The sequence below is a fragment of the Oryx dammah genome, unplaced genomic scaffold (assembly GCF_014754425.2).
Source record: "Oryx dammah isolate SB20612 unplaced genomic scaffold, SCBI_Odam_1.1 HiC_scaffold_2, whole genome shotgun sequence".
Taxonomy (NCBI): domain Eukaryota; kingdom Metazoa; phylum Chordata; class Mammalia; order Artiodactyla; family Bovidae; genus Oryx; species Oryx dammah.
In genome coordinates, this window is record NW_024070186.1 from 68,693,830 (window position 1) to 68,718,397 (window position 24,568).

The 24,568-nt window shown below is 40.4% G+C and overlaps 1 non-coding gene across 1 annotated transcript; it reads right to left on the reverse strand.

Moving 5' to 3' along the window:
* Nucleotides 1–12,518: 12,518 nt before the first annotated feature.
* On the reverse strand, nucleotides 12,519–12,591 carry TRNAG-UCC. The gene has a single exon. It is a non-coding gene; the product is annotated as a tRNA-Gly (tRNA).
* Between the last annotated feature and the right edge of the window lie 11,977 nt (nucleotides 12,592–24,568).

Genomic DNA, 24,568 nt, shown 5'->3' on the forward strand with positions numbered 1-24,568 from the left:
CACACTGACCTCTAGAGACATAAAGGGATTTCAAAGATGCTCAAGTGAAACCAAAATCTACCTTCACAAGATCAGTGTGAATATAATAAAAGGATTTATTTTGGGACATAAGGATGGACTATCCTCTGAGCTCTGTGCTACACTCCATTGACTAAGCATACTGCATTGCATGTTATTAAATTTTACTGCAAAGAGGAAAAGTAAAAGACAAAGAGAAAGACTAGAGCTAAAAGGAACTTGAAAATAATTGAAATTGTTCAAATGTATGTAATGGAAAAGGCAGTGAACTATGTATCCTGAGTTCTGGTTCTGTTTCATTTTCATAATACCTATGTGACCTTGGGCAAACCACTTTTCTTCCTGAGGCTTCATTTTCCCACCAGTTAAATGAAGATTTGAGCCAAATTCTATGATACTCTGTGCTAAATGCAAGCTAAGAAATGCTAACAGTTTATTTTCTCATCTTTAAAAACTTACCAATCCACCTTAAAAAAAAAAAACACTTTCTATCAATGACTCAATAATTAGATTGATCAGGGTAGTACCTTACTAGTAAAGATTAGTTTCCAAGGGCTGCTATAACAAAGTACCACAAACCGGGTGGCTTAAAAAACAACAGCCATTTTTTTTCTGTCACAGTTCTGGAGGCTAAAAAGTCCAAAATCAGGGTCTCAGCTGGGCTATGCTTCCTCTGAAACTCTGAATAGAAACCTCCCTTCCCTCTTCCTAACTTCTGGTGGTGGCCACCACTGTTGGCATTCCTTGGCTGGTAGCTGCCTCTCTATTATCTCTTCCCTTCTGGTCATAAGGCATTCTCTCTTCATCTCTCTTCACATCATCTCCCCTTACCTCAATAAAATGCTGGTTGTACTGGATTAAGGGTTAATCCACACTAATCTGGTATGACCTCATTTAACTTAACTAATTACACCTGTAATGATTCTAGTTCCAAATAAGATCATGTTCTTATTTGGTATTGAGGTCAGTCCTTCAACATATCTTTTGAGGCACATAATTCTTTAACAGTAGTGAAAGGGAAAATATAGAGTCAGAGAAATGACAGCTTTAAAAAAGAAGCAATGTCACTTGCAATTTGGGTCACTTAAAGGACAGGATATGTGTAATGAATTGCTTCCTCCTGAATGATGGTATCTTTACAGAAAAATCCCATGGCAAGAAAATATGTATTCAGTGGAGAAACAACACAACCTAAGTCTAGCAGAACGGCTCAGACAAGATCCTGACATGGTATCAGTGAAAGAGTAACACAAGATGGCTATGCTTCTGTGTAACAGCTCAAACTATAACCAAGGCATCTGAAGAGTTGTCCCACAAAGGTTAATACCATGAAGAACCACTGAAATCAAACCTTGCCATTCTGAGTCAAGAAAATTAAGAAAAGTCTGTACTTTCCTCTTAAATTTTGATAAATGAACAGGAAATATAGAAGATAATCCTAGGAAACCTTGTCATGCCAGATAGCAAGCTCGCTATCAAACACTAACTGAGGTCATGTCAACAGAACTCAAGAGCCAACATGAAGGAATTTGCCCTGGCCAAAAGTGGAAATTGGTGCATCAGTAAGAAAATAGTACAATGGGTTAAAACACATAAAATTCATTTAAATCCTATAAGTCCCAATAATTCTTAGGAGAAAAAACCTTTATTGGTCCCCGTGGCCAATGATAGAAAGCCAACTCATTATTTTTAAAACTTGTAAATAAAGGGAAAGAATCAAATATTGATTCTTCCTTTATTACTCACTGTTTTAACCAGAGTACACAAGAGGGTATTTCTCTTTAGAGAAGTATTCTAGCCAGTAAATGAAAAGGAATGATATACTATTACCACTTATGGTACAGTTCTTCTGTGTATTCTTGCCATCTCTTCTTAATATCTTCTGCTTCTGTTAAGTCCATACCATTTCTGTCCTTTATCGAGCCCATCTTTGCATGGAATGTTCCCTTGGTATCTCTAATTTCCTTGAAGAAAGCTAGTGGAGGTGATGGAATTCCAGTTGAGCTATTTCAAATCCGGAAAGATAACGCTGTGAAAATGCTGCACTCAATATGCTAGCAAATTTGGGAAACTCAGCAGTGGCCACAGGACTGGAAAAGGTCAGTTTTCATTCCAATACTAAAGAAAGGTAATGCCAAAGAATGCTCAAACTACCACACAACTGCACTCATCTCACACGCTAGTGAAGTAATGCTCAAAATTCTCCAAGCCAGGCTTCAACAATACGTGAACTGTGAACTTCCAGATGTTCAAGCTGGTTTTAGAAAAGGCAGAGGAACCAGAGATCAACTTGCCAACATCTGCTGGATCATCGAAAAAGGAAGAGAGTTCCAGAAAAACATCTATTTCTGCTTTATTGACTATGCCAAAGCCTTTGACTGTGTGGATCACAATAAACTGTGGAAAATTCTGAAAGAGATGGGAATACCAGACCATCTGACCTGCCTCTTGAGAAACTTATATGCAGGAGGAAGCAACAGTTAGAATTGGACATGGAACAACAGACTGGTTCCAAATAGGAAAAGGAGTATGTCAAGCCTGTATATTGTCACCCACTTATTTAACTTCTATGCAGAGTACATCATGAGAAATGCTGGACTGGAAGAAACACAAGCTGGAATCAAGATTGCAGGCAGAAATATCAATCACCTCAGATATGCAGATGACACCACCCTTATGGCAGAAAGTGAAGAGGAACTAAAAAGCCTCTTGATGAAAGTGAAAGAGGAGAGCGAAAAAGTTGGCTTAAAGCTCAACATTCAGAAAACGAAGATCATGGCATCTGGTCCGATCACTTCATGGCCAATAGATGGGGAAACAATGGAAACAGTGTCAGACTTTATTTTGGGGGGCTCCAAAATCACTGCAGATGGTTATTGTGCCATGAAATTAAAAGACGTTTACTCCTTGGAAGGAAAGTTATGACCAACCTAGATAGCATATTCAAAAGCAGAGACATTACTTTGCCAACCAAGGTCCGTCTAGTCAAGACTATGGTTTTTCCTGTGGTCATGTATGGATGTGAGAGTTGGACTGTGAAGAAAGCTGAGCACCAAAGAATTGATGCTTTTGAACTGTGGTGTTGGAGAAGACTCTTGAGAGTCCCTTGGACTGCAAGGAGATCCAACCAGTCCATTCTGAAGGAGATCAGCCCTGGGATTTCTTTGGAAGGAATGATGCTAAAGCTGAAACTCCAGTACTTTGGCCATCTCATGTGAAGAGTTGACTCATTGGAAAAGACTCTGATGCTGGGAGGGATTGGGGGCAGGAGGAAAAGGGGACAACAGAGGATGAGATGGCTGGATGGCATCCACGGACTTGATGCACGTGAGTTTCAGTGAACTCTGGGAGTTGGTGATGGACAGGGAGGCCTGGCGTGCTGTGTGATTCATGGGGTCGCAAAGAGTCAGACATGACTGAGTGACTGAACTGAACTAGAAGTATTTCTAAATATCAATAAATTGTATATGTTCAACATGCCCCACTAGCAAAAGGTAAGAAAACGCCACAATATTAAGAATGTGAACAGGATGTAAACACTTCAATGCAGCAAAGTGATTGAACATGTTATTTATTTCAGCAGATTGTTCTGAATGAGAAAAAAAAAAAAAGACAACCTGTGAGCCACAAACTACTAGCTACACAATATAATTGTGAAAATGAGTTCCTTACACCCAAATGAAAATAAAAATTCACCAGTATTAGCAATTTAAGAAGGGATTCACACACACATACACAATTGTTTTCTGTACTTTCTGAAACTCCACTAAAGAAAATACTGCAAAAGTAATCTCAAAATGGGTAGGATGAAGAGGGAAATTAAACAACAGGAAACTATACAAATTACACAAACCTCTGGGAGACATTAAGCAGAGGAAAAAGGGGAATTTGAAGGATATAGTCAGAGCCAAGGATATATCAGAACCCAGCAGGTACAAAATCATCAAATCAGCAATAAATATTGATGAAGAACAGACAGCCACGACTCCATGCATTCCCCTGAAGTGAAGCCTGTCAAAGCCAGTCTCCTACCTGTTCTCACAGAGATGCCAGTCAGGATCCCCACTCCAGGATGACTCATAGCCCAGCAGAGAAACCTGCTGTAGCTGCACGGCTGTCAGTCACTGGTGGAATAAGAAACCTAAGTTTAAGAATATTATTTACAGAGACAAACGTAGCCAATAAGGAACTAAGTAGTATAACTGAGGGAGAAGAAGAAGTGGTTACAGAAGAAAAGAGAATATACTAAGTACAGGGACAAGTGGAAAACAAGAGAGAAGATGGTTTATATTTAGGAACTGCAAGGTGTTCAGCAATGTTAGGGTTTATAGTGTAAAAAAGGGATTGATGAGCGATGATGAGTCTAGAGAAGAAAGCAGAGGCCGGAGCATTACCTCCTACTAAGGAAAGTTTGAGCTTTATTCTGAAAGTTCCAGCTTTCCTGTTGGCTGTGGAAAAAAAAAAGACAAAAAAAAAAACCTTCCTACCAATGTAGGAGACATAAAAGATATAGGTTCGATCCCTGGGTTGGGAAGATCCCCTGAAGGAGGAAATGGCAACCCACTCCAGTATTCTTGCCTGGAGAATTCCATGGACAGAGGACCCTGGCAGGCTACAGTCCATAGGGTCACAAAGAGTCAGACATGATTTAGGGACTAAACAACAACAATTGAAAGTTCTAAGCACTTTTAAACACAACATAACATGGTTCAATTTGAGTTTCAGAAACATGATTCTGGCTTCTGTAGATTTCTGGGGAACAAACCTGGAGAAAGGGAAACCACTGAGGCAGCTGCTGAAATCATTCAGGAACTAAAGATAATCAATTGCTAAACTGAGAAAGTGGCAGTGGGCCTGGAGGAATGTTTTTCAACTTCAGAATACATCCAAATCACCAGGAGGGCTTGCTAAAACAGTGGGTCCCATGGGGCCTCGGAGTTTCTCACTCAGTGGGTATGAGGTCTGTCTCAAGAATTTGCCTTTTTAATAAGTTACCAGGTGATGCCAATGCTGCTGGTCCAGGGACCACACTGAAAACAGTATTTGAGAGTAAGCAGGCAATGGCAACCCACTCCAGTACTCTTGCCTGGAAAATCCCATGGACGGAGGAGCCTGGTAGGCTGCAGTTCACAGGGTCGCACAGAGTCGGACACAACTGAAGCGACTTAGCAGCAGCAGCAGCAGGAATCCCAGACCAGACACCAACGTGTGTGTGTGTATGCATGTTCCCCACATCAACAAGCAACTCTCAGGTGCCAGCAGAGTGTCTGAGAACTCAACTCAGTTCCGACACTCTCTACCCAGAGATAGAATCAGATTGCACAGGTAAAGGGCTCAGTCCCACAAGACTGCTGTCCCCTTCAGATGCCAGTCACAAGTCTACATTGTTACCTGTACTTCTGACTGACAGGCTATCAATCAGAGGTTCCCATGACCTCAGGTTCGATTAACTTGCTAGAATAACTCACAGAACTCAGGAAATCTGTTTGCTTACTAGATTGCCTATTTCATCTTAAAAGGATAGTAAAGAGCAGGAATCAATAGCCAGATGAAGAGATCAATAGAGCAAGGTCTCAAACAAAGGAGCATCTGTCCTCATGGAGCTTGGGACCGGGCAGAGTGGCATGCAGAGGCATCCTGGTCCCCTGATGTGGAAGCTCTCCTAAAACGGGACCAAGACACTTTCCTCTGCAGTTTTTATGGAGGTTTCATTACATATTCATGATTGACTAAATCCTTGGCCAATGGTGATTGATTCAACCTCCAGCCCCTCTTTCTTCGCTGTAAATTAAAGGTAGGACTGAAAATCGCAACCCTTTCATTTCTGCTGGTTCTTGCAGCAACCAACCTCACTCCTTAAGTGCTTCTAAAAGTCATGGCATTCACACAACAAAAGACATCTTGTCACTGTCAACACTTAGGAAATTCCAAGGGTTTGGGGAGCTGTGAGCCAGAAACTGTGAATAAAGACCAAACATATATGAGAAATAAACTTTGCTCATCTAAAATGACCAAACAAATATTTCTTACAAATCACAGCATTACAGAGAGCATGTAAGAAGTAGAATCAACAATACCTGGTGACTGACTGGATGAAGACATTGAAGAGAGTAGTCACGATTCTTCCCAACTTTCTAACTTGGGTAACTGGGAGATTGTGGTGTCAGTCATCAAGGCAAGAGGAATACTAATGAAGAACATATATTTGGTGAGAGCATGGGGTTATAAATACAAAGAGATCCATTTGAACACATATCAAACTTCACATTCACACTGGACATCCCAGTGAATTTTAGGACAGGCAATTTATATACAAAAGGACATGAAAAGGAAGATATGAGTTAGAAATACAGATGTAAGAAGCATCAGCATATAAATGGTAATTAAAGACATGAGAATGAATATGATGTGCCATGGTCAATAAATACTGTGAGAAAAGAAGACGATAAAATCTTGAGGAACCTAAAATTTAAGAAAAAGAGAACTGGCCCTACCAAGCCAACTGAGACAAAGAGGTAGAAGAATTGTTTGTGATATCAAAAGACTAAAATAATCAAATGCGCATCGATATGGGGCTGGTTAAATCAATCATGACACTCTCTACAATAGAATTCTTTGCATCTATAAAAAATGGAATGAGTAAGTGCTTTTGCTAACAATAGAAAATATGTCTTAAATACACAAATGTTTTTGTTTTGTAAAAAAAAGCAAACTGTAAAATAGTGTATGTACTGTTGCTATCCTTTAGCTGAAATGAGGGGAAATGCATACACACGATTATATAGTTGTTGGCATATTCAGAGAATACCTCTGGAAAGATGTGCAAGAAATTTGTAACCTAGAGGAAAGATAGTGGGGAACCTAGTAAGTAGGAGAGTGAAGATCTAGGACAGAATTTCAACCCAAAGGCCCAAATATCCTATAAGCTACCAACTATAGGCCTATTGCAAAGATGGAAGCATCAGAACCTGATGCTATTAAATATTTAAACTATTCATACAAAAATAATTCTCCTTATTTAGATCTCATGATTGTCTAGCAACATTCTGAAACTTTTCCCACAGAAAGAGAATTCATTCTGTATATTGCTGAAATTGACTTGACAATCATATATTTTTATACAAGTTAATCATTGGCATTCTACTATGGCTTTCAACACCTATCTCTTGTGTGTTTTGTGAACTTGAGGCAATACCCATGGGTTCAGTCAGTTGATCACAGAGAGATTCTGAGTCTACAGAGCTAAGAACTAAATCCTAGACTCGGGTAAATTAACCAAGGTATATTCTACCTTATTAAGTTTCTTCACAGCGATTTGTCTCTCCTGGCCACACTCCAACAGCACTATGATGTAAAATTCAAATTTTCGGAGGAAACAAATTTGTTTGCAATACTCCTCATCTTATCTCTATGGTGTATATTCCAATGACAAATGGAATTGGAAATGGAAGTGGTCAAACTAGAGATGGCAAGGGTGAACGTCAACATTCTAGGAATCAGTGAACTAAAATGGACTGGAATGGGTGAATTTAACTCAGATGACCATTATATCTACTACTGCAGGCAGGAATCCCTCAGAAGAAATGGAGTAGCCATCATGGTCAACAAAAGAGTCTGAAATGCAGTACTTGGATGCAATCTCAAAAATGACAGAATGATCTCTGTTCGTCTCCAAGGCAAACCATTCAATATCACAGTTATCCAAGTCTATGCCCAAACCAGTAATGCTGAAGAAACTGAAGTTGAACGGTTTTATGAAGACCTACAAGACCTTTTAGAACTAACAACCCAAAAAGATGTCCTTTTCATTATAGGGGACTGGAATGCAAAAGTAGGAAGTCAAGAAACACCTGGAGTAACAGGCAAATTTGGCCTTGGAATGCGGAATGAAGCAGGGCAAAGACTAATAGAGTTTTGCCAAGAAAATGCACTGGTCATAGCAAACACCCTCTTCCAACAACACAAGAGAAGACTCTACACATGGACATCACCAGATGGTCAACACTGAAATCAGATTGATTATATTCTTTGCAGCCAAAGATGGAGAAGTTCTATACAGTCAACAAAAACAAGACCAGGAGCTGACTGTGGCTCAGATCATGAACTCCTTATTACCAAATTCAGATTCGAATTGAAGAACGTAGGGAAAACCACTAGACCATTCAGGTATGACCTAAATCAAATCCCTTATGACTATATAGTGGAAGTGAGAAATAGATTTAAGGGCCTAGATCTGATAGATAGAGTGCCTGATGAACTATGGAATGAAGTTCGTGACATTGTACAGGAGACAGGGATTAAGACCATCACCATGGAAAAGAAATGCAAAAAAGCAAAATGGCTATCTGGGGAGGCCTTACAAATAGCTGTGAAAAGAAGAGAAGGGAAAAGCAAAGGAGAAAAGGAAAGATATAAGCATCTGAATGCAGAGTTCCAAAGAATAGCAAGAAGAGATAAGAAAGCCTTCTTCAGCGATCAATGCAAAGAAATCGAGGAAAACAACAGAATGGGAAAGACTAGAGATCTCTTCAAGAAAATTAGAGCTACCAAGGGAACATTTCATGCAAAGATGGGCTCGATAAAGGCCAGAAATGGTATGGACCTAACAGAAGCAGAAGATATTAAGAAGAGGTGGCAAGAATACACAGAAGAACTGTACAAAAAAGATCTTCATGACCCAGATAATCATGATGATGTGATCACTAATCTAGAGCCAGACATCTTGGAATGTGAGTCAAGTTGGCCTTAGAAAGCACACTACGAACAAAGCTAGTGGAGGTGATAGAATTCCAGTTGAGCTATTTCAAATCCTGAAAGATGATGCTGTCAAAGTGCTGCACTCAATATGCCAGCAAATTTGAAAAACTCAGCAGTGGCCACAGGACTGGAAAAGGTCAGTTTTCATTCCAATTCCAAAGAAAGGCAATGCCAAAGAATGCTCAAACTACCACACAATTGCACTCATCTAACACACTAGTAAAGTAATGCTCAAAATTCTCCAAGGCAGGCTTCAGCAATACGTGAACCGTGAACTCCCTGATGTTCAAGCTGGTTTTAGAAAAGGCAAAGGAACCAGAGATCAAATTGCCAACATCTGCTGGATCATTGAAAAAGCAAGAGAATTCTAGAAAAACATCTATTTCTGCTTTACTGACTATGCCAAAGCCTTTGACTGTGTGGATCACAATAAACTGTGGAAAATTCTGAAAGAGATGGGAATACCAGACCATCTGACCTGCCTCTTGAGAAACCTATATGCAGGTCAGGAAGCAACAGTTAGAACTGGACATGGAACAACAGACTGGTTCCAAATAGGAAAAGGAGTACGTCAAGGCTGTATATTGCACCCTGCTTATTTAACTTCTATGCAGAGTACATCATGAGAAATGCTGGACTGGAAGAAACACAAGCTGGAATCAAGATTGCCAGGAGAAATATCAATAACCTCAGATATACAGATGACATCACCCTTATGGCAGAAAGTGAAGAGGAACTCAAAAGCCTCCTGATGAAAGTGAAAGAGGAGAGTGAAAAAGCTGGCTTAAAGCTCAACATTCAGAAAATGAAGATCATGGCATCTGGTCCCATCACTTCATGGGAAATAGATGGGGAAACAGTAGAAACAGTGTCAGACTTTATTTGGGGGGGCTTCAAAATAACTGCAGATGATGACTGCAGCCATGAAATTAAAAGACGCTTACTCCCTGGAAGGAAAGTTATGACCAACCTAGATAGCATATTCAAAAGCAGAGACATTACTTTGCTGACTAAGGTCCATCTAGTCAAGGCTATGGTTTTTCCTGTGGTCATGTATGGATGTGAGAGTTGGACTGTGAAGATGGCTGAGTGCTGAAGAATTGATACTTTTGAACTGAGGTGTTGGAGAAGACTCTTGAGAGTGCCTTGGACTGCAAAGAGATCCAACCAGTCCATTCTGAAGGAGATCAACCCTGGGATTTCTTTGGAAGGAATGATGCTAAAGCTGATACTCCAGTACTTTGGCTACCTCATGCGAAGAGTTGACTCATTGGAAAAGACTCTGATGCTGGGAGGGATTGGGGGCAGGAGGAGAAGGGGACGACAGAGGATGAGATGGCTGGATGGCATCACTGAGTCGATGGACATGAGTCTGAGTGAACTCCGGGAGTTGGTGATGGACAGGGAGGCCTGGCGTGCTGCAATTCATGGGGTCGCAAAGAGTCGGACACGACTCTTCCATATGACTGTGGCCTCCAACCTCTCCCAGCAGCATCCATGCCCCTCCCCAGTCAAAGTTCACTGGTATCATTCATCAAAATGTTTCTTCCTACCATAAACAAAAATCACATCATTTAAGTAGGTTACACTTGCCAGAATCCACCACCAAACCATAAACTTCTAAGGGAAAGATGCTTAATTCCTCTTTGTATTCCTAAAAGATAATACAATACCTTGTACATCATAGACATCCAACACATTCACACTGAATTAGATTGAATTTCTTGCTAATATATTACCTGCCCAGATAAGGTAATTACTTAACCACTTAAATCAAAGGTCCTTACAGAATTCTCTTTCAAGTGTGACCTCTAATTTGTAAGGGAGATATTTTTGCCTGGGGGCCTTTTGACACCCTTCAAATGTAATCATAGGTGAAGCTATTTAACCTACTTATGAAATCTGTTCAGGTAATACACTGTTATCTAGCAAGGTCAGAAAGTGGGTTTTCTCTTCCAGTTAACAGAGATTCTCAACATACATGAAATATAGAATGATATTTTCTAAATTAGAATTTGATTTTTAAAATATGTTACTGTAAGATGATGCCAAGTAAGATGTAAATTTTCTCTGAAACTGTACGAAGGTGTTTGCAAACACTACATACAGAAACCAGCCATGGGGAAAGCAGACCCAGGTAGCTAAGTAAGCCAGGTTCAGCCCCTCAACCACAGCAATCCACACAAGCAGCAAAGAGCTCTACTTTTTCTGCCTAAAATGGTGGTTTCATATACAAATTCATTTTTAAAAGGCTTCCACAAATTAATTTTTAGCTGAAAACTCATTTGTTTAAAATAAGACAGTAATTTCATGCTTCCTCAGATCATGATCGTCACTGTTTCTCCACTGTATCTGCACCAAAGTAATGGAGAAATGGAGTGACTAGCATGTTTGCTGAAAACTCATTACATACATGCAGAAGGCAGTCGTACCCCACTCCAGTACTCTTGCCTGGAAAATCCCATGGATGGAGTCCATGGGGTCGCTAAGAGTCAGACATGACTGAGCGACTTCACTTTCACTTTTCACTTTCATGCATTGGAGAAGGAAATGGCAACCCACTCCAGTGTTCTTGCCTGGAGAATCCCAGGGACGGGGGAGCCTGGCGGGCTGCATTCTATAGGGTTGCACAGAGACGGACACGACTGAAGCAACTTAGCAACAGCAGCATTACATACAATGTGATTCTTTTATGGTATTTAGTAATCCCACTTTCTTTTACCTCCTTTCATAGTGGTGACTATGGTGGAGAAAAAATGTAAACACTGAACAGGCTTTATTTTCTTGGGCTCCCATGTCATTGCAGATGGTGACTGTAGCCATGAAATTAAAAGATGCCTGCTGCTTGGAAGAAAGGTTATGATAAACCTAGACAGCATATTAAAAATCAAAGTCATCACTCTGCCTACAAAGGTCCATCTAGTCAAAGCTACCGTTTTTCCAGTAGTCATGTATGGACATGAGTACTGGACTGTGAAGAAGGCTGAACACTAAAGAATTCATACGTTTGAACCATGGTGTTGGAGAAGACTCTTGAGAGTCCCTTGGAATGCAAGGAGATCAAACCAGTCAATTCTAAAGGAAATCAACCCTGAATATTCATTGAAAGGACTGATGCTGAAGTTGAAGCTCCAATACTTTGGCCACCTGATGGGAAGAGTCAACTTATTGGAAAAGACCCTGATGCTGGGGAAGATTGAGGGCAGAAAGAGAAGGGGGTAATGGAGGATGAGATAGTTGGATGGCATCATTGACTCAGTGGACATGAGTTTGAGCAAACTCTGGAAGACAGTGAAGGACAGAGAAGTCTGGCATGCTGTAGTCCATGGGGTCGCAGAGAGTAGGACATGACTGAGCAACTGAACAACAACAGCAACAGCAATAGCAGTTACTATGTATTCTGGATCATTTATGTTACTCTTCTGTCTTCTAACTGACATCAAAATATAAATAAAATTCACAGTATTCTATAGAACACAGAACCTGGAAAGATCCCCTCCATAGTCTAAACTTATGAAAAGGTAATCCTCCAGCAAAAAAAATCTCAGAGCAGAGTTATTTCTAAGTATTCAAAGCCACTTCTCTTTTGCCAGAAAAATGGAAACTCCAGGTCTATAAGTATTGAATAATATACCTTTTTTATCTTATTCAAACAGATCTAACTCTAGAGAACTAACTGCAAACCTTAAGATGTAAAAGTTTACCTTTTTTTTTATTGTGCCCTGCATCATGTGGGATCCTTGTTCCCTGACCAGGGATCAAACCTGGGCTCCCTGCATTGGAAGTGCAGAGTCTTACCCACTGGACCACCAGGGAAGTCCAAAGTCTACATTTTTAGGTATGAAAAGAAGTCCAATCACTTCTCACTGGAGATGAAGAAAATACCAGCATACTAAAGCAGAGAATGAAAGAGGAGCCATCACTTGGGAAAAGATGACAGTGACCTGTGGAAGGAGGCAAAGGAGATTTAACAAGTCAGATCAGTTCTATCTTAACTACCAAGATTCCAAAATTAATCTAGACACATATTTCTGAACTCATCCTCAGTGGGATTTCATCTCTGCTCCCCTTTATTTTCTCTTGATTGGGACATTATTGTCGTAACATAATAGTCTCATCTGATAAACTATGTTTTAATTATGTCATCATACACTGTTGGAAAAGATTTCAAATAACTGCCAGTAGTATTTAATACACTGTAAATATTTCAGATCAAAACCTTACCCAAATAATCCTTATGCAGCCAGGGAGAGAGGACCATCACCGAACCATGCTGTGCATATATCAAATACCTTGATAGGGTAATAATGGCCTATTAATCAGAGCATAGATTAAATGGGCCACCACCTGCTCTACATCAACATTAGTATTCTGATAAACTCTTTAAAGAAACAGAAATGTCACTACCATCCCACACGAGCTCGAGCTTTCAGAATGAAAGACACTAGGTCAGTTTTCATCTATTTCCATACAGTAATAACAGTCACAGATTTAAACAACTTGAATCTAAACCTAAGTACTAAACTAAATCATGGGCTCCCAGCATTAAAATATTCAGTTCTGTTTTTTTTTTAATTAAATCTTTGAATGTTTATATCAGCTAGACAGTGTACAGTCTACTGACTGTGCCTTACTGTGAACATACAGTCAACTATGACCAGTTTTAATTTTTAAAATTTCTCTTGAGAGAAGATTTTTGGGTCCTTGAATGCTAATGGGAAAGACATTATACTTAACACACATGGTATTAACAACATTTAAGAACTTTCTTTATAGCTATAATAAAGAAACTAATAACTTATTGTTGTAAAAGACTAATTCATGTCTTTAGCTGTGAACATGAACACACAGCATCCCTTCATCCATACAAATGATTCTATCTGGATATCTGTGCGGCAACTAATTCATCAAAAGGTTAAATGGGTTTAAACTTTCAAAAGAAGGATATAGATTTACTCCCTGCATACCTCCTTGATGTTTTAATTATTATTTATACTTATTCAGCAGTATGTATTTAGTGGGACTGAGAATTCAGAATTAGGAGCTATGATCTGAAATCTAAAGTTTCTGGATCTGCTTAAAAGTCATAGAATTCCAAATTTGGAGGAAATTCAAGTCTAACTACCTCACTTTAAAGGCGCACGCGCACCCACCCACACACACACACACACACACACGTGTGTTTGTGTTCATGCTCACTCAGTCATGTCTTGACTCTTTGCAACCCCAGAGGCTATAGCCCTCCAGGCTCCTCTATGCTTGGCATTTCCCAAGCAAGAATACTGGAATGGGTTTTCATTTCCTTCTCCAGGGGATCTTCCCAATCCAGGGATCAAACTGACATCTCTTGCATCTCCTGAATTGCCACCTGGGATGCCTAAATTAGGGAATTAACTGATTTTCCCAATATCCTATAGCTAGCAAGTTCAGTGAGGAACTGAACCCAGGCCTTCCAGCTTTTCCATTAAGGCAAATAAATTCCTCAATATATGCAGATAACAAAACTATCTCCAAAATTCTTTCTAGTCTAACATCCTAGGCTCTCTGGATAGGTTAAAATCTAGATGGTTCACTACCCTAAACACAATTAGGCCTTCCACTTTCTGAGTGGAACTGAGAGCAACACTCTATCAATCGGAGTTCTTGGTTGAAAATAACAAAAGACTTTAGCTGATTTAAGAAGGAAAACAATTTTTTAAGGATTTCTGGGTAGTTTCTAGAATCACCAGTAAAATGTGGAGAAACAGGCTAGGAAAATCGACAGAAACAAGGGAAGTCTGATAGCAGCCAAGACCAAAACAAAAATGAGGTCCTAGACCAGACTGGTGGGGACAACACCACAGCAATGCCTACACTCTGGACCTGTATGTTTCTGCCCCTGCTGCCATCACCCTAGACTGGATTCTCTGCTGGCCTTGGTTATTTGCTTCAAGAACCCAAAAATAGTGAAAGTGAGGCCCTAGCTATGTGACTGGTTGAAGAACACACATCTGGTCTTTTCAGTTTCTACCATGGAGCTTTGCCACAGGAATTCCCTATATATTGGAAGGGGTCAGGCTTCCCAGGTGGCGCTAGTGGTAAAGAACCTGCCTGCCAAAGCAGGAGACCTAACATAAGCAGGTTCGATTCCTGGGCTGGGAAGATCCCCTGGAGGAGGGCATGGCAACCCACTACAGTATTCTTGCCTGGAGAATCCCATGTAGAGAGAAACCTGATGGGCAACAGTCCATAGGGACACGACTGAAGCGACTAAGCACATACAGCACGCACAGGAAGGGGTCAGGGAAGCTAACCAGCTAGCTAGACAGATTGATAGACACAAATAAACTCTTGTTTACATCAAGTGATGTATTTGAGAAGCTTAGAGAAACACATCCAAGTCTACAAAAATTAAGGCCCTCTAAAAGTGACTGAAAATGATCACTACACAATATTCCAACTAATCTCAAGAATTTAATAATAGTGTAGAGCCAACTTTAGCATTGCTTTCATATCCTTCTCTTTGTGACCCCATGGACTGCAGCACACTTCACTGTCTCCTGGAGTCTGCTCAAACTCATGTCCATTGAGTCAGTGATACCATCCAACCATCTCATCCTCTGTCATCCCCTTCTTCTCTTGTCCTCAATCTTTCCCAGCATCAAGGTCTTCACCATGAGTCAGCTCTTCCCATCAGGTAGACAAAGTATTGGAGCTTCAGCTTCAACATCAGTCCTTCCAATGAATATTCAGGGGTGATTTCCTATAGGATTGACTGGTTTGATCTCCTTGTAGTCCAAGGGACTCTCAAGAATCATCTCTAGCACCACTTTAGCATGGTACATATAATATATCTAGGAGGATCCACATTATAACATTTATGCTATTGTCTTTGGTAAGAAATGAGTAATTTTGACAAATTTACTCTTAACTAGAGCTTTTAAATTTTTCTGCCACTTGTATGCACTTATGTACATTATGTGTATAACAATTTAAATGATTCCAGAGGCTTAAACAACATATGACACTTTCTAAGAAAACACATATAGCTTTTTATAACATAAACAAACAAAAAAAACCCTTTTAAATGCTAATTTTATTTTTGCAGTTGATTTAGAAACAAAGATTCACATTTTTCCACCAATTATTTCTTTAAAGAGTGGAATCTTTTAAATTACTTTTAAAGGAAGGGGACATGGTTCTGGTTAAGAGGGGATTTTGCCTGTCAAAACACCCTATATTCTTCTCTTTACTTCCTACATTTCCTTTCCTGGCAAGCTTTATGGCCCTCAATTGCAGTTGTTTATAACTTTCTACTGCTCTTTCTCTTGGAGGGTTAATATATAACATTAGGATTTTTTGGCACTCTTTCTTTCCCTTCCCCAAATACCCAACCCTCTACCCCTTAATTTTGGTAGTCAATTTTGTGCCCAGTCACTATTTATAGCTGGAAATAATCCCAGATTTGGGCAGCTGGTCTGGTTTGGAGATCTATAATCTCATTTAGTTTCACTACTTATGACTCTAGGCCATAAACACTAAGGGAATGTATGTGAACTAAGAGGTTTAATAAGCATGAAGCATACATGTACAAGGGGCTTTCCTGCAGCTCAGACAGTAAAGAATCTGCCTGCTATGCAGGAGACCCGGGTTTGATCCCTAGGTTGGGAAGATCCCCTGGAAAAGGGAATGGAAACCCACTCCAGTATTCTTGCCTGGAGAATCCCATGGACAGAGAAGCCTGGCAGGCTACAGTCCATGGGGTTGCAAAGAGTTGGACATGACTGAGCGACTAACACCTTTACTTTCACTTTTCATACATGCACAAACAGGGGTCCTCTACTGTAAAGTTTGTACATCATACGTCAAGGAAGAAAGGACTTGTAGTACAGCTAAGGATATCTCTGGCATTTTTTCTGCAGAGGCAAAGCTTCCATTCCAAGCAGGTAGGCTCCTAGCATCCAATGAGCAGTCCATGCTGTTTCCTATTGTTTCTTTCACTTGGATCATCCTCTTTCTAAACCTCTCCACCAGCCAAAGGCTAACACATTGTTCAACGATCAGTTCAAATTCTGCCTTTTCCCTGAGGGATATACATATGTGTAGCTAAAAATGAAAAGGGGCAATACAAACCTTAAAGACAGAAATAAATAATAATCATAGGTACCACTGTTATCAAGTACCAGATTTACTCTTCACATCACACCAGTCTTATAAGCATGGATTAATTATAGCTGCTATGTTACAAACACTGTGACCATTTTCTGCCCTTAGAGAATTTTTAGCCTGATGAAATCAACTTTGTGCAAAATATAATTCAACACAAGGGGCTAAGAAAGAATTTGCCTAGATAATAAGAGTTTATTATAGACGGGGTTTATTATAGTTTATTATAGACTTGGAAGCAAGATGGTGGAGTAGAAGGACATGGGCTTATCTTCTCCTGCGAGAACTCCAAAATTACAACTCACTGCTGAACAACCATCGACAGGAGCATGTTGGATCCCACCAAAAAAATTATACCCCACATCCAAGGGCAAAGGAGAAGCAAGATGGTAGGAGGGGGAAAAATCATGTTTAGAATCAAACCCCATACCCACCAGAGATGCTCAGAGGACACAAACAAGACCTTGTGTGCACCAGGAGACTCCACAGAGGCTGAGCAAGTCCTGCTTTTGAGTGTATGAATGTCTCCTGTAGAGGTACAGGTCAACAGTGGCCAGCCACAGGGGCCCTGGGTATGGCATAAGCCCTCTTGGAGGAGGTCACCATTAACCCCACTATAGAGCCACCAGAACTTACAGGACTGGGAAAACAGACTCTTGCAGAGCACAAACAAAACCTTGTTCACATCAGGACCCAGGAGAAAGGAGCATTGACCCCACAAGAGACTGACCCAGACTTGCCCATGAGTGTCCAGGAATTTCCAGCAGAGTCATGGGTCAGCAGTGGCCTGGTGCAGGGTTGGGGGCACTGAGTGGGGCAGTGCATGCATGGGAGCTTTTGAAGGAGGTCACCATTATCTTCATTACCTCCACCATAGTTTGGCCTCATGTCAAACAACAGGGAGGGAACACAGCCCTGCCCATCAATAGAAAATTGGACCAAAGATTTACTGAGCATGGCCCTGCCCATCAGAACAAGACCCTTTCCCCCTCAGAAAGTCTTCTCATCAGGAAGCTTCCATAAGCCTCTTATCCTTGTCCATCAGAGGGCGAATAGAATGAAAACCACAATCACAGAAAACTAGCCAAATTGATCATATGGACCACAGCCTTGTCTAACACAATGAAACCATGAGCCATGCCATGTAAGGCCACGCAAGACAGATGGGTCATGGTGGAGAGTTCTGATAAAACGTGGTCCACTGGAGAAGGGAATGGCAAACCACTTCAGTATTCTTGCCTTGAGAACTCCATGAACAATATGAAAAGGCAAAAAGATAGGACACTGAAAGATGAACTCCCCAGGTCAGTAGGTGCCCAATGTGCTACTGGAGAAGACTGGAGAAATAACTCCAGAAAAAAAAAAGAGAGATGGAGCCAAAGCAAAAACAACACCCAGTTGTGGATGTGACTGGTGATGGAAGTAAAGTCTGATGCTGTAAAGAACAATATTTCATAGGAACCTGGAATGTTAGGTCCGTGAATCAAGGTAAATTGGAAGCGGTCAAACAGGAGATGGCAAGAGTGAACATTGACATTTTAGGAATCAGTGAACTAAAATGGACTGGAATGAGTGAATTTAACTGAGATGACCATTATATCTACTACTGTGGGCAAGAATCCCTTAGAAGAAAGGGAGTAGCCCTCATAGTTAACAAGAGTCCAAAATGCAGGAGTTGGATGCAATCTCAAAAATGACAGAATGATCTCTGTTAGTTTCCAAGACAAACCATTCAATTACACAGTAATCCAAGTCGATGCCCCAACCAATAATGCTGAAGAAGTTGAAGTTGAATGGTTCTATGATGACCTACAAGGCCTTCTAGAACTAACACCAAAAAAAGATGTCCTTTTTGTTATAGGGGACTGGAATGCAAAAGAAGGAAGTCAAGAGATACCTGAAGTAACAGGCAAACTTAGCCTTTGAAGCAGGGCAAACTTAGCCTTTGAAGTAGGGCAAAGGCTAATAGAGTTTTGCAAAGAGAAGGCACTGATCATAGCAAACATCCCCTTCCACCAACACAAGAGAAGACTCTACACATGGACATCACCATATGGTCAATACTAAAATCAGACTGATTATATTCTTTGCAGCCAAAGATAGAGAAGCTCTATACAGTCAGCAAAAAGACTAGGAGCTGACTGTGGCTCAGATCATGATCTCCTTATTGCCAAATTCAGATTTACATAGAAGAAAGTAGGAAAACCACTAGACCATTCAGGTATGACCTAAATCAAATCCCTTATGACTACACAGTGGAAGTGACAAATAGATTCAAGGGATTAGATCTGATAAACAGAATGTCTGAAGAACTATGGATGGAGGTTCATGACATTGTACAGGAGGCAATTATCAAGATCATCCCCAAGAAAAAGAAATGCAAAAAGGCCAAATGGTTTTCTGAGGAGGCCTTACAAATAGCTGTGAAAAGAAGAGAAGCAAAAGGCAAAGGAGAAAAGGAAAGATATACCCAATTGAATGCAGAGTTCCAAAGAATAGCAAGGAGAGATAAGAAAGCCTTCCTCAGTGATCAATGCAAAAAACAATAGAATGAGAAAGACTAGAGATCACTTCAAGAAAAGTAGAGATACTAAGGGAACATTTCATGCAAAGATGGGCTCAGTAAAGGACAGAAATGGTATGCACCTGACAGAAGCAGAAGATATTAAGAAGAGGTGGCAAGAATACACAGGAGAACTGTACAGAAAAGAGCTTCACGACCCAGTTAATCACAATGCTGTGATCACTCACCTAGAGCCAGACCCAGACATCCTGGAATGTGAAGTCAAGTGGGCCTTAGAAAGCATCACTACAAACAAAGCTAGTGGAGGCGATGGAATTGCAGTTGAGCTCTTTCAAATCCTGAAAGATGATGCTGTCAAAGTGCTGCACTCAATATGCCAGCAAATTTGGGAAACTCAGCAGTGGCCACAGAACTGGGAAAGATCAGTTTTCATTCCAATCCCAAAGAAAGGCAATGCCAAAGAATGTTCAAACTACCTCTCAATTGCACTCATTGCACACACTAGCCAAGTAGCTCAAAATTATCCAAGCCAGTCTTCAACAGCACGTGAACTGAGAACTTCCAGATGTTCAAGGTGGATTTACAAAAGACAGAGGAGCCAGAGATCAAATTGCCAACATCCGTTGTATCATCGAAAAGGCAAGAAAGTTCCAGAAAAACATCTATTTCTGCTTTATTGACCATGCCAACGTCTTTGACTGTGTGGATCACCACAAACTGTGGAAAATTCTTCAAGAGATGAGAATACCAGACCACCTTACCTGCCTCCTGAGAAATCTATATGCAGGTCAAGAACCAACAGCTAGAACTGGACATGGAACAAATCTGGTTGGAACAAAGACTGGTTCCAAATCGGGAAAGGAGTATGTCAAGGCTGTATATTGTCACCCTGCTTATTTAACTTTTATGCAGAGTACATCACAAGAAATGCCAAGCTGGGTGAAGCACAAGTTGGAATCAAGATTTCTAGGAGAAATATCAATAACCTCAGATAAGCAGATGACACCACCCTTATGGCAGAAAGTGAAGAAGAACTAAAGAGCCTCTTGATGAAAGTGAAAGAAGAGAGTGAAAAAGTTGGATTAAAGCTCAACATTCAGAAAACTAAGATCATGGCAGCTGGTCCCATTCCTTCATGGCAAATAGATGGGGAAACAATGGAAACAGTGAAAGACTTTATTTTCTTGGACTCCAAAATCACTGCAGATGGTGACTGCAGCCATGAAACTAAAAAACACTTGCTCCTTGGAAGACAAGCTATGACCAACCTAAACAGCATATTAAAAAGCAGAGATATTACTTTGCCAACAAAGGTCTGTCTAGTCAAAGCTATGGTTTTTCCAGTAGTCATGTATGGATGTGAGAGCTGGCCTATAAAGAAAGCTGAGTGCCAAAAAATTGATGCTTTTGAACTGTGGTATTGGAGAAGACTTTTGAGAGTCCCTTGAACTGCAAGGAGATCCAAGGTGTCCATCCTAAAGGAAATCAGTCCTGAATATTCATTGGAAGGACTGATGCTGAAGCTGAATCTCCAATACTTTGGCCACCTGTTGGGAAGAACTGACTCACTGGAAAAGACCCTGATGCTGGGAAAGATTGAAGGCAGGAGGAGAAGGGGATGACAAAGGATGAGATGATTGTATGGCATCACTGACTCGATAGACATGAGTTTGAGTAACCTCTGGGAGTTGCTGATGGACTGGGAAACCTTGTGTGCTGCAGTCAATGGGGTCACAAAGAGTTAGACACAACTGAGTGACTGAACTAACGGATAAACTGGACTGGGGGGAAAACTCCTGCAAGGAAGCCCGTTTTATAAATAAGAAAACTGAAGTCCTCAGAGGTCAAATATCACAACCACAAATTAATAATTGGCTGAGCCAGAAATCTAACACAACAGGTCTCTCTGTACCCAACATTTCCCCTCTTTCCATGGTTGGAAGTTAACATATATTCATTGTACAGTTCCAACATGAAGTGTGTTAGTTACCTTGGGTTGCTGTAACAAATTACCACAAACTTGTTGGCTTATAAGCTGGAAATTTATTCTCTCATAGTTCTGAAAATGAAGTACCTAAAATCAAGATGTCAGAAGGATTGATTCCTTAGAGGGAGCATTTATTCCATGCTTCTCTCCTAGGTAGTGGGAGCTGCAGGCAATTCTCGGTGCTCCTTGACTTGTAGGGGCATCATTTCTATTTCCGCTTCCATCTTCACATGGCCTTCACATTTCTCCTTTGTGTCTGTGTATCTTAAATCCTCCTTCCCTTCTCTTATAAGAAAACTAGTCATCGATTTAGGACCCACTCTATCTATCCAGGGCTTCCCTGTTAGCTCAGTTAGCAAAGAATCCGCCTGCTATGCAGGGGACCCCAGTTCAATTTCTGGGTCGGGAAGATCAGCTGGAGAAGGGAAAGGCTACCCACTCCAGTATTCTTGGGCTTCCCTTGTGGCTCAGTTGGTAAACAATCTGCCTGCAACACAGGAGACGTGGGTTTGATCCCTGGGTTGGGAAGATACCCTGGAGAAGGGAAAGGCTATCCACTCCAGTATTTTGGCCTAGAGAATTCATTCCATGGACTATAAGAATTCATTCCATGTCACAAAGAGTGGGACACGACTCATGGACTTTCACTTCACTTCTATCAATCCAGGATTATCTCATCTCAAGAACCTTAACTTGGACTTCCCTGGTGGGAAAGACTTTATTTTCTTGGGCTCCAAAATCACTGCAGATGGTGACTGCAGCCATGAAATTAAAAAACACTTGCTCCTTGGAAGACAAGCTATGACCAACCTAAACAGCACATTAAAAAGCAGAGACATTACTTTGCCAACAAAGGTCTGTCTAGTCAAAGCTATGGTTTTTCCAGTAGTCATGTATGGATGTGAGAGCTGGCCTATAGAGAAAGCTGAGTGCCAAAAAATTGATGCTTTTGTTTTGTTTTGTTTTTAATTGATGCTTTTGAACTGTGGTATTGGAGAAGACTTTTGAGAGTCTTCCCTGGTGGGAAGTCCAGTGGTTAAGAATCTGCCTACCAATGCAGGGGACATGGGTTCAACTGGCCTGGGAGGACTCCACATGCCACAGAGCAACTAAACCCATTTGCCACAACTACTGAGCCTGTGCTGTAAAGCCTGTGAGCTGCAAGGACTAGAGCCTGTGCTGTGCAACAAGAGAAGCCACCATGGTAAGAAGACCACACAACACAATTAGAGAGTAGCCCCACCTTGCCACAACTAGAGAAAATCCATGTGCAGCACATAAGACCCCATGCAGCCAAAAACAAATAAATTTTAAAAGAACATTTTAAAAAAGATCCTTAATTACATCTGAAGAGATCCTATTTGAAATAAGGTTACATTCACAGGTACCTGAAGTTACAACTTGGACTTATCCTTTGTGGGGACATTATTCAGCTCATTATACAAAGTACATTGTTTACAAGCCTGTTCTAGCTTTTGTTATCGGCTGGAGGTCTCAAGTTATTCCAGGGGTTTGTGAAGAATTTTTAAGCATGTGCACAGCCTTTGGCACGCAGGCCATCTTCCAGACTACCAGGAATAAGTAGAAGTTTACCAAGACCTATTGTGACTGTCTCATTCCCTTTATCTCCATGGTATGTTTCTCACCAGCCTATTGGTTTCTCGTTTATTCCAACTAGGAGCATGACATCAGGCTAGCTGCATTGTTAGCCTTCCCTGTTTATTTGCCATTTCTAACAATAATTGAGGGCATGCGGTTTCCTACTCTCCTCTCCAAATCAATTTGGCCTCCTGTAGTAGCTAAGCTTCTCTTTTTCTTGGCTTGTTCCACCCTGGCCAAACTATCACATGATAGAACTGAAGGAGATAGAATGGAAGTGCATGTATATGCCTACTAAGTCGCTTCAGTTCCCTCTGTTATAAGTCAGCCAGGCTCCTCTGTCTATGGGATCCTCCAGGTAAGAATACTAGAATGGGTTGGCATGCTCTCCTCCAAGGGATCTTCCTGATGTAGGCTCGAACCCACAACTCTTATGTTTCCTGGATTGGCAGGAGGGTTCTTTACCATTAGCACCACCTGGGAAGCCCAGAATGGAAGTAGCCCAGGTTAATACAGCATGGACTCATTGCTTGTACCTGAGGTTCACAGTTCTCGTAAAATAAATACTTTTCAATTTGTTGTATGCCCTAAGTCAATTTCCAGGCCTCTGAAATGGTTGTTTTGGGTACTGTTATCCAGTTTATCATTGGTTTCTTGGAAAAGATTTGCTATGTTCCTCACTGTCATTCAAATCTCTCTCTTTTTTCATTCTAATCTCTTGCTATTAACTACAAAAAAAAAGAACCATTGCCACATCTCTACTGTACCCTCAGTAGTAAAAGGAGAGAAGCAGAGAAGTCTTCAGAAATACACTTTCTGCACCATAGGGGTGGGCTTGGATGGAGTGGAATTACAACGATTTAGTTTCTTTTTCCCTGCAAGCATATTTATTGTCTACATTTCTCAATATCTCATTAGTAAAAGAAAGGGTATTATTGCCTAAGCTTACATTTTACAGAATAAAAGGAAGAGTTCAAGATCTAGATAAAATAGTCCATCTATCAAGATGCAAATTGCTACAGCAATTACAGATTACTCTGTATACACACTCAAAACATTCTCATCTATTATCATTGTCCAGGGAACATATCAAGTCATTTTAAATATTTATGAAGGTTTTTTTACTTTATAAATCTATAAACCTATTATTATGAAGTTTCCATAGCTTTTCTTTCTCTGATTAGGAAGCCAAATCATTGAAAACCACTCCTTTTTATAATATAATTCAGTTAAAAGGTGATATCTGTAATCATTCATTATTGACTTTGGAGCTATTAAGATACAAAGTACCTCTATTGTTCCAAAGTAACTATCTGTTCTATTCTTTCACCTGTGCATGGCCATAAACACAACTGCAAGATAAACTTTATTTCAGAGGCTACAAACTGTTAATTTCTGGCTGAGGTTTTATTTAGTTCTTTATTATATGTTTTTAAATATTTAGCTGATCATTTAAAACATATTTCACATAAAATTATGAGTACCTGCTTTAAAAAAAAGGTCTAGTTACCAAACCTAATAATGTCTGCCCTTTTTAT